Consider the following 10105-nt stretch of genomic DNA (forward strand, 5'->3'; position numbering starts at 1 on the left):
GGAAACAGGCCTGTGTAGCCAACTTGACTATATCTAGAACTAATTAAAACCCAAGTGGCTGGGTTCGCCAGCGGGGGATTTATTTTCTTAGTTAAATCATTTGAAATGGGAAGACCCACTTTTAATCGAGATCTTTTGATGTGGGACGATCCCCCTTTAACCTGGGCCACACCTTCGACTGGCAGCCTCTATAAAGGACACAGAAGAAGGAAGCTTGCTTCCCCCTTCTCCTGGATTCCAGTGTATGCTGAAGACCAAGTGAGACATTCAACCTCGTGAACGGACACCTGGATTCTTGGACATTCCATTTATAGACAGCCTTTGTTGGGTTAGGTGAACCATATTCTAAGTTATTCTAATAAATCCCCTTTTTATATAGATATTCTATAAGTTCTGTCTCTCTAAAGAACCATAGTACAAGGCCAGAATTAGTCTCCGGTACCAGACGGACTTTTATTCAGCCTTCACATGCAAGATAGAAGATGCCAACCTCCTTCGGGGATGCCCTGTAGCCTCCCACACCCCATATGGATAGTTTCATGTCACAAGTTCAAGACTGTCAGATTTTTAGACCTTGGTCGGAAGCAGAAGGAGAAGTTTGAACCACAGTTTAGCATCACATGGCAAGATTCCTTCTAAGCCTAAGCCTTCATTCAAGACCCGCCAAGGACTGGGAAAGAGACCAGAGTTGCCAGATGCCAGTCCAAGAAAAATCTGAGTAAAGCAGAATCTAGTTCCTGCAGTTCCCAATGGGTTGCTTCCAAGAGTGTCAAGCCTTTTCCAGAACATTCCATGTTCTGATGACTCTTTTTTTTTGTTTTTGTTTTTTTTGTTTTTTTTGTTTTTTTTCCTTGCTGATTTTTTTATTAATTAATTAATTTAATTATTAAAGATTTCTGCCTCTTCCCCGCCACCACCTCCCATTCCCTCCCCCTCCCCCAATCAAGTCTTCCTTCCTCCTCAGCCCAAAGAGTAAGCAGGTTTCTCTGCCCTGTGGGAGGTCCAAGGACCACCCACCTCCATCCAGGTCTATTAAGTTGAGCATCCAAACTCCCTGGGTTCCCACAAAGCCATTACATGCAATAGGATCAAGAACCCATTGCCATTGTTCTTCAGTTCTCAGTAGTCCTCATTGTCCATTATGTTCAGCGAGACCGGTTTTGTCCCATGCTTTTTCAGTCCCCGGCCAGCTGGCCTTGGTGAGTTCCCGATAGATCATCCCCATTGCCTCAGTGTGTGGGTGCACCCCTCGCCGTCCTGAGTTCCTTGCTCGTGCTCACTCTCCTTCTGCTCCTCCTTTGGATGGTGAGACTTCAGTCCAGTGCTCCAATGTTGGTCTCTGTCTCTGTCTTCTTTCATCGCCTGATGAAGGTTAATATTCAGGGGGATGCTTATATGTTTTTCTTTGGGTTCACCTTCTTATTTAGCTTCTCTAGAGTCACGAATTATAGTCTCAATGTCCTTTATTTATGTCTAGAAACCAAATATGAGTGAGTACATCCCATGTTCCTCTTTTTGGTGATGACTCTTTTTCTAACGCCATGGAGTTATCCCACAGCACTTATAAAATGTTTCCAGATCTAGCTGGAAGCTAACCAAGAGGTTTCTGCCCCAGCTAGGCTCCTCTGTTTAGTCTTTGTCTGTTCTTCAGTGAGTTTGGATAGGAATTGTTGAAGTCTGAGCCTCACTCAGCCTCAGCAGGCAGCCTGTGGCATTCACCTTCAGTCCAAGTTAATGAATCACTTAGTGTTAGCATATTTTATGTTCAGTTAGTTATTTGAATTGCACCATGCAACACCCTTTTTACATGTTGCTTTGCATTTAAAAGAATTGCTCATTACATAATTGAAATGCTTTTCACCATTTGCAAAATTGGCTTTTGATTAATACACCTTTTGCTAATTGGCCTGCTATTTCATGCTTTCTCTTGGGTTTCTAGAATATGCCTGTACCTCACCTTTCTTGCCTACCTGGCCAGACTCCAATTTTGAATAAATATTGCTTTCTCCCTCTCTTGCCAGAGCACTGCTTAGTACTCAGGGGGTGCGACAGGGGTGGGGGAGTTCAGCCAATGAACCCACCTCTAGTCTGCTTCTTTGTTCTGTCTCAGCAGAAGCTGCTTCTTTCGCAGAGGAATTATCTTTGAGACAGAAACGGTTCCAAGTCCAGACGAGGGTTCGTCTAGCTAGTGGGTCTCAACCTTCCTAATGCTGTGACCTTTTAATACAGTTCCTCATGTTGTGGTGACCCCCAACCATAAAATTATTTGTGTTGCTACTTTATAACTACTTTTATTGCTGTTATGAATAATAATGTAAACATTTGCATTTCATGATGGTTTTTGGGAATCCCTGTGAAGGTGCCATTTGACCCCCAAAGAGTCTTGACTCACAGGTTCATAACCACTGACCTAACTCATCAGTGATTCCCAGGCTCGGTGCAATTGAGCATATCCCCTCCCTGCCATTTGCTAAGTCGACCTCCCTACTCTGCTTCATCTTCCTGTGCCTTCCTAGTGTCCCTTCTGCCCCACTGTTCTTGTAAAGCCCCTTGCGATTCTACCCCAGGTACCTCCTGTTAAATTTGCACTGGGCTCTAGGCCAAAGGCATTCTCAGTTCCTGTGGTTTAATTGGCCTTATCGAGGCTGGCAGCTTTTAAAAATAACTTCATGGTGGCGCACACCTTTAATCCCGGCACTCGGGAGGCAGAGGCAGGCGGATCTCTGTGAGTTCAAGACCAGCCTGGTCTACAGAGCTAGTTCCAGGACAGGCTCCAAAGTCACAGAGAAACCCTGTCTCAAAAAAAAAACAAAAAAACAAAAACAAAAAAATAACTTCATATTATGCTTGTCAATGTGAGACATGCACAGTGAACAAATCAAGAGTCTTGAAACTTATAAAAAGCCTTCTGTGTTCCCTTGCCCAGCTCTTCCCTAGCCAGACTTCTGAGGCATCGTTTTGACCACCACAGTCCATGCTGTGAGGCACTGAGATCATCGGGAATGCACTTCTACTCCTGTCTCAGTCAGCTTCATGTTACAAATGATGCCCGCTGCCTTCTCAGTCCCATTTACAGTGTTTACCATTGGTACTATGCCCGTGGAACTTAACAAATAGTAAATCTCTAATTCTTTTTTTTAATCAAATTTAAACTTGCTGTCTCAACTGTCCACTTCTTAGGCTGAGGCTGGGAGCACTCTGCCATCCTCGCCCACCTCCTACTTTCTCCCCGCTAACTTAGACATTGTCATTATCGTTACCATCTTTCCAGAATGTTTGGAGAGATTCACGCTAAAGGAAAGCAGCAAATGGTATTTGTTATTGTTATTATTATTGTTAAATATCAACAGTATTTTATTATTGGGCTAACTACTGAACAAAACTATCTCTTCCTCCTCCAAATCCATGAGCTCTGTGGTACCACTGACCATTTGCCAACATTAAAGTCAAGTGGACCTCTCTTGTTTTCTTTCGTCTTGGTTTCGTTTCCTTTAGGGTATTTTTTGTTGATGCTGTTGTTTTTTTTGTTTTTTGTTTTTGTGTTTTGAGACGAGATTTCTCTGTGTTGTCCCAGCTGACCTTAAATCACTCCTGGCTGGCGTTAAAGTGGGCATCTCCTGCCTCTACCTCCCAAGTCCTGGGGTTGCCTTATCATTTGTGGTCCTTTTATTTTACAAAACATTTAAAATTACCCAATATTGTAATCTCATACTCTTTAAATGGCTTTTTGGTGTATGTTTTGTCCGTGGTTTCTAGAACTGTCTAGGAGTTTCCCTTACCTTTATTTCTTTATTCTTTGGTAACAAAGACAATCTTGCAGAGTTCAGTTCATCCTGTTCACAGCTGCCCTGTAGTCTGCTCACCTCCTGTCTGGCTCTGTATCTAGTCTCTGCATACCTTTATCTTACAGCTTCCCTTCCTTGTTCTTCCAGTTTGGCACTGCAGGCTCCTGACTGTCTTTTCCTCAACTGGATGCCTGCTTTGCTGGAGTAAAATCTCAGGTATCTTCTATTGAAAGGGAGTAGTTTGGCTGATTATCAGCCTTGGGGATGCTGTGCCCTTCCCATCAAGCCTCTGGGATGCTGATGCCAGTTTGTATTTTTTTTTCCTTTGTAAGTGATCTACAAAGTGATCTACTCTATTTTATTTATCTTATATTCTAATATCATACAACTCAGCTTTTTTTTTTCCACTCAGTTTCTGGAGACATGTTGAGCCCTTCCAATCTGAAGATGGCTCTCCTAGACTATGTTTCAAAGACTACATCTATCTTACCTCTTAAGAGTGGAATAGCAGGAGTCTACAAGAAGAGGAAAGAAACCAAAACAGATGAAAGGGATTCCTGAGAAGGTCGCAGCTTCAAATTCTGCAGCCAGACTCAAGAACGAAGTGGAAAGTTGTTTTTCTCCACAGTCCATTTGAAGGAAAAAAGGGGGGACCATCTCCCAGTGGCATCTTCTTTTGGGGATGCTATTACTCAGAGATCACCCCACAATTTAACTCTGCCACACTTGCAGACTCCAAGCACATAGATGTCGCAGTGGATGCATGGCAGCAGCAGAGTCCCCAGGGTAAGAGGCAGATGCTTTAGGGGAAAGAGGACAGAGGCTGCCAGCTTCTGTTCTCAGGTGACATGAGGGACCAAAGACTATTGCCACCTCAGGCCACCAGACAGCAGCAGAAGAAGCCAGGAGACATTCATTAAGTCACAGGAACAGTGCCCATTGATGATAGGCTACGATCTGTGCTGAGAGCTAAAGTCTGCACAACCACTGTCTGGGCAGCCTCTGGGAACTGTCTTCTGGTCTTTATATTGTCTTTCTCTCTCCTCTCCCCCTTCCTTCCCTCCCTTGCTTCCTTTTTGTTTTGGTTGGGTTTCTCTCCTTTTTCTTTTTTTAATCATTTATTTGTCAGCTAGACTTTCTGTGCATGGGTGTGTGGCTGCATGCATTATATGATTATATGCAGGTGTACAGGGAGCCCAGAAGAGGGTTTGGATCCTCTAGAACTGCAGTTACTGTGACCTGGATGGTTTTGTGAGCACAGAGAAACCCTGTCTCAAAAAACCAAAAGCAAACACACACACACACACACACACACACCTCAAATTGGAATGTTACTATTTTGGGATTACCATTCTGTGACTAATAGATTAAAAACAAAAACAAACAAACAAGCAAGACCCCAACTTTGGGAATCTATTAATTAACAGTTCATTGGCTTCCAGACACCAAAGCTAAGAATGTCAAATGTCATCTGAGAGTATCTGAGGCCACTGCAAAGCTACCCCCACTTGCTGTGGCCTCCTTCTAAATGTACACACTTCTGTATTGTAAACTCACCTTGACTTGACCTTGCTTTGTTCTGCAAAACGATACAACTTCATGAAGCTATTTCCACCCTGAGCATGGAATTTGGTGTTTCCAAGGCCATGGCCACTCTAATTTGGTCCAGAATAAATTGTCGCAATTTCTTGAGGATGAGAATTGGGGGTTGTCTGTGTGTGTGTGTTTGTTTTGTTTTATTTTTCCATCAACAATTGTAATATTTCTTACAGAATCCTTTGATTTTGTTGAAAAGGACAATAGCTTTTTAATTGTTTCTCGCCAAGATAACCGCCTATATTTAGGTCACCTGCTGACTCTGAAACCAGAAAGGAGAAAATGAGGAAGGAAAGAGGAGATGTTCTCAAACCAAAAACGCTTCTAGCCTAAAAGTGAGTAAGAATTTTCTGTCCAGGGCTGGAGAGATGGCTCAGCGGTTAAGAGCATTGCCTGCTCTTCCAAAGGTCCTGAGTTCAATTCCCAGCAACCACATGGTGGCTCACAACCATCTGTAATGAGGTCTGGTGCCCTCTTCTGACCTGCAGACATACACACAGACAGAATATTGTATGCATAACAAATAAATAAATATTTTTTTTTAAAAAAAGAATTTTCTGCCCAGCTTTAGGAGGGCTCAAAAGTTCTGCTTGCTTCTCAGCTGAATCAGATGTCAAAAGCTCAAGTGACCTCACTGGCTTTTTAATTTTGACTGGAATTTGGACTTGCCCTGTAGAGCTAAGCCAAGTCCATCTTTTTTAGATGGCTTTAAAATCAAGAATGTCTACTAAAGCTCCCCAAATGGAGCACTGAGTGAGATATTTAAGATATTAGATTTTGATATAATTATATTTTGATGACCAACTTTCCTTATTACTTCAGAAGCCAAGCTCCCATTTCCTACAGAACAGGCATTCCTACAGGACAGAAAGAGCATCTCTTGTCATTGAAGGCATTCCACTGGACACCGGGAAACCACTTAAGACTATTGTGGAATCTTCATATGATGGGTTGTGTGACGCTTAAAATCTCCAAAACCTGAAACTCAAATAACTCTCTGCTTTAGCTTGTTTTGTTTTGCTTGCTTGTTTGAAAAAAGGAAAACAAGGAGTGAAAGAGCAAGAGGCCTAAAATATTTATCCAACCTTACACGGTTTTCAGTCCCAGGCTCTGTAAATTGCGCCAAACTTCCTAAATTTGGGCTTCTCCTATCCAGACTGGTGCCATTTCAGATAGTTCTGGTCACGTTAGAACTGTATGCAGGTGATTCGTACCAATAGGGCTCTACAAGGGGACAATCTGGTTGTTGCAAACCTCATTCAGTTATTTTTTTCCTTCACCATAAACATCTCAGTGAGTTTACAATTGTACTTCCTTATATGTCTGGTTAAACTTGAAATTGTATTTGAAGTTATCAGTTATCAAGAAATGAAGAACTTGCCCAATCTACACAGGCATTTTTTTGTTTTCTTTCTAAGCACATGGTAAATGTGGCCTAGATCAAGACACCAAGGTCCATGCTTTGAACAGCACACTGTATTCAAGTCTACTGCCTATGCTTTTCCAGTCCTGGGACTAAGTTACCATCTCTGAGGCTCACTTTCTCCAACATGCCAAATTCCCACCCAAAAGAAAGGAAAGTCCAACACGTTCACGATGTTATTTTTGTTTTGTTTTGTTTATTTGAGACAAGGTTTCTCTGAGTAACTTTGGAGCCTATCTTGGCACTAGCTCTTATATACTAGGCTGGCCTCGAACTCACAGAGATCCACCTGCTTCTGTCTCCCAAGTGCTGGGATTAAAGGCATGTGCCACTGCCGCTCAACACGATGTTATTCAAAGAAACCCTCCTTTCTCTTTCAACTCATTTTATGCTTCTCTTTTCCACTTGCCTGTACACTGTTTGCAGTGACACATTTCAGTAGAATTATTCCAGACCTGTCTTAATTCAATCCAGATGTGCCTCCTTGAGCTAATCGAATCATTGTCTCTGCAAAAGGGCATGCTGTGTGCTGCATTATGTCCCAAACTCATGGTGTGTCTTTGGAGAAGAATCGCACATTTTATAAAATTTGTCAAGGACAGTTTCCACATGCGTAGCATCATCAATCTCACTGACAACGTATCTAATGGCTTCATGCTACAGTCCAGAGTTTTGCCAAAAGCAAGTCAACGCTCGGAGCTTCGTACACCTGCTCCCCACCTAGTATCTGGGCTGTGTCATCTGTTAAAACAGACAATGGACTTTAGAGAAGGAATTCATCCTTGAAGCCTTTCCTCTCTAAGGAAGTCAACAGATGTTATATGAAGTCGATAGTGAGGAATTTATTACTTCAGGTTTTAAAAGGAAGTGGCATCTTATAGATCTGCCATCATGATAATTATTTTCATCTTCTTCTTCCTTCTTTTTAACCAATTTAGCCTTGGCTGGAATAACTGAGAAGAGTCACACTTTTGCTATTTTTGCCATTTTCTGGAACCTAAAGGACATCTGCTATAGTGTTTTCACTTGACATTAGGCTGGGTTTCATTGCTCCTTGCTGTGTGTGATCCCAAGGTCCTGTGGGAGGCTAGATAGAGTTGGCCTGGTTCAAATGGGCTAGGGAGAATGATGCAGGCAGCAGGGAGTACAGCCTCAGTAATTACTGAGGCAGAGAGTAAACAATTAAGTTCAAGGGCAAAGTCAGAGATGCCCAGCTGAACCAATCACTAGGGCACGAAAACCTGGAGGCAGGCAAGGGTTCATCTAGGCAGCCTGCAGATCAAAGAGTCTGCGGCAATGAAATCACTGGCCTGCTATCAAGAGGAGACAAGAGGGTCGGTAATGATGGAAGACAAGCAAGAAGGTGAGCGCTTGCTTCGCCCTACAGTGGGAGGAGCCAGGACAAAGTGTGGCACCCGGTGACCATCCCAGGATGTACTTTCTTTGTCTGTTTCTTGCTTTCCTTGTTTATAAAGAAGATCAAATTTCACCTTGTAAGTGAAGTCTGACGTATAATCATTTTAATTATTAAACCTTGACACAGAATTGAGAAATATCTAGAAAGCCTGCAAGAACTAAAGCAAGCAAGCAAACAGCTGCGTGCTGAGAATGACTTCCTTCCTGTGGCAGAACAAACTAGAACAAGGCATTCTTGCTGCTCCTTTCATGTGGGTCTCCAGCCAAAATATTTTCTTATTACACGTGATTACTGACTTTGGAGGTTATCATTTAAGAACAGATTATCTACTCAGTGCTACTATCACAAGATCTGGTAAATTCACAGGTCAAATTTTATATATGAGGAGAAAAAAAAAAAGGCAACCTGAAAGAAAAAAAACCTATGAGTCAAATTACTCACCTACTTTGACAGGTTTAGTGCCTTGATTAAATGTTTTATGATGATACTACTTAAGACAAAAATGTAAAAGCTAATTTATAGTGACATCTCTTTCTGTAAAAGGTTCCTAAGCTGATATACTGTCAAGTTGAAGCGCATCATTTATAAAGCAAGGAGACTTTCCAGGCTCCTTCCACACGCCCAGTCACACAGCTTCTGCTAAACAATCTTTTTTTTTTTTTTGAAAAATAGGGTCTTTAATTGAGTAAGACTACTTTATTTTCCTACGATATCTCCTCTAGTCTCCTTCTTCAATCCAGTTTAGTGCCTGCTATGCTCTGTGGTATGTAATGAGTTTGGAACCCTTGCCTGATTGCAATACATTCTCCTACCCGCACATTTGCCGGGACTTGATGCCCAAGATGCACACACAGGTCTCAGGCTGGGGTTCCTCATTTACATCCCACGCTCAGTAGAGAAGCAGGTAATCGGTTGCTGAATTGGTGCTGTGTCTTTTCGGTTTTCTAATGGCCTGTCACCATCCTGATAGTGTCTTCTGCTAAATTTATGGGATTCCATCTCCCGCAAAGGGCTTTGTGACAAGCATGCACACAACACACACACACACAACTATTTAATCATGCTTGCAGTTTAGATGAAAGGGAGTGAAGGAATTTATTTGCAGTGACATTAAACTGTTCTGGAATACAATTAACGAAACAATATGATGTAATTATAAGAATCTCTGAGTTCAGAAACTTGGGTTGCTGACAGGTGGATATGAGTGCAGAGGCAGAAACGGTTTGCTGTAGAAGTAAATCAATTTTAGGGGTTGGAAAAAAGTAAACAAAGAACATGAGTTTTATTTTGGTAGACATTTGAGCTGCAGGAGCATTAGAGATATTATGAAATAAGAATGTGAAGAAGAAGCAAACGCGATGGTTGTAAGTAGGACGAGGGAGGGACAGCGGAGTAGGAGCACACAGGAAAAGCAACAGCTTATGGCACAGGGCAGCATCTTAAGGCACTGGAGGTGGTAGCAGCAGTCCAACAAAGGGAAAGGAAGATGGATTTGGTGACAGCATTTTGGTGGGAGGGAACAGGAGAAAATAGGAAAAGGATTAAGGGCAGAGAGAGAGACCAGATGGCAATTGGATTGAGCCAAAAATCATATGTCATGGACTTGTAGCTTAGCTGTCGAAACCTGGGGAAATGGAAAAACAATAATACAAACAGGAAAATTACATCGCCTTTATAATTTACTCTACTTATACATATATATAATTTAATGCATTTGAGGCTGCCTGTTTTTAAAAAGAGGAAGGAAATACAATAAGATTAAGAGACTCAATCAAGAAAGGAAAGCACGTGCCAGCATCAATGGTGATCAGAGCAGCCATGATTGAGTCCAGCTTCCTCCTCGTCTCGACATAAAGGAAAAGTTTTGAACTGTCAACATTCATT

Source organism: Chionomys nivalis, chromosome 19 (assembly GCF_950005125.1).
Source record: "Chionomys nivalis chromosome 19, mChiNiv1.1, whole genome shotgun sequence".
Taxonomy (NCBI): Eukaryota; Metazoa; Chordata; class Mammalia; order Rodentia; family Cricetidae; genus Chionomys; species Chionomys nivalis.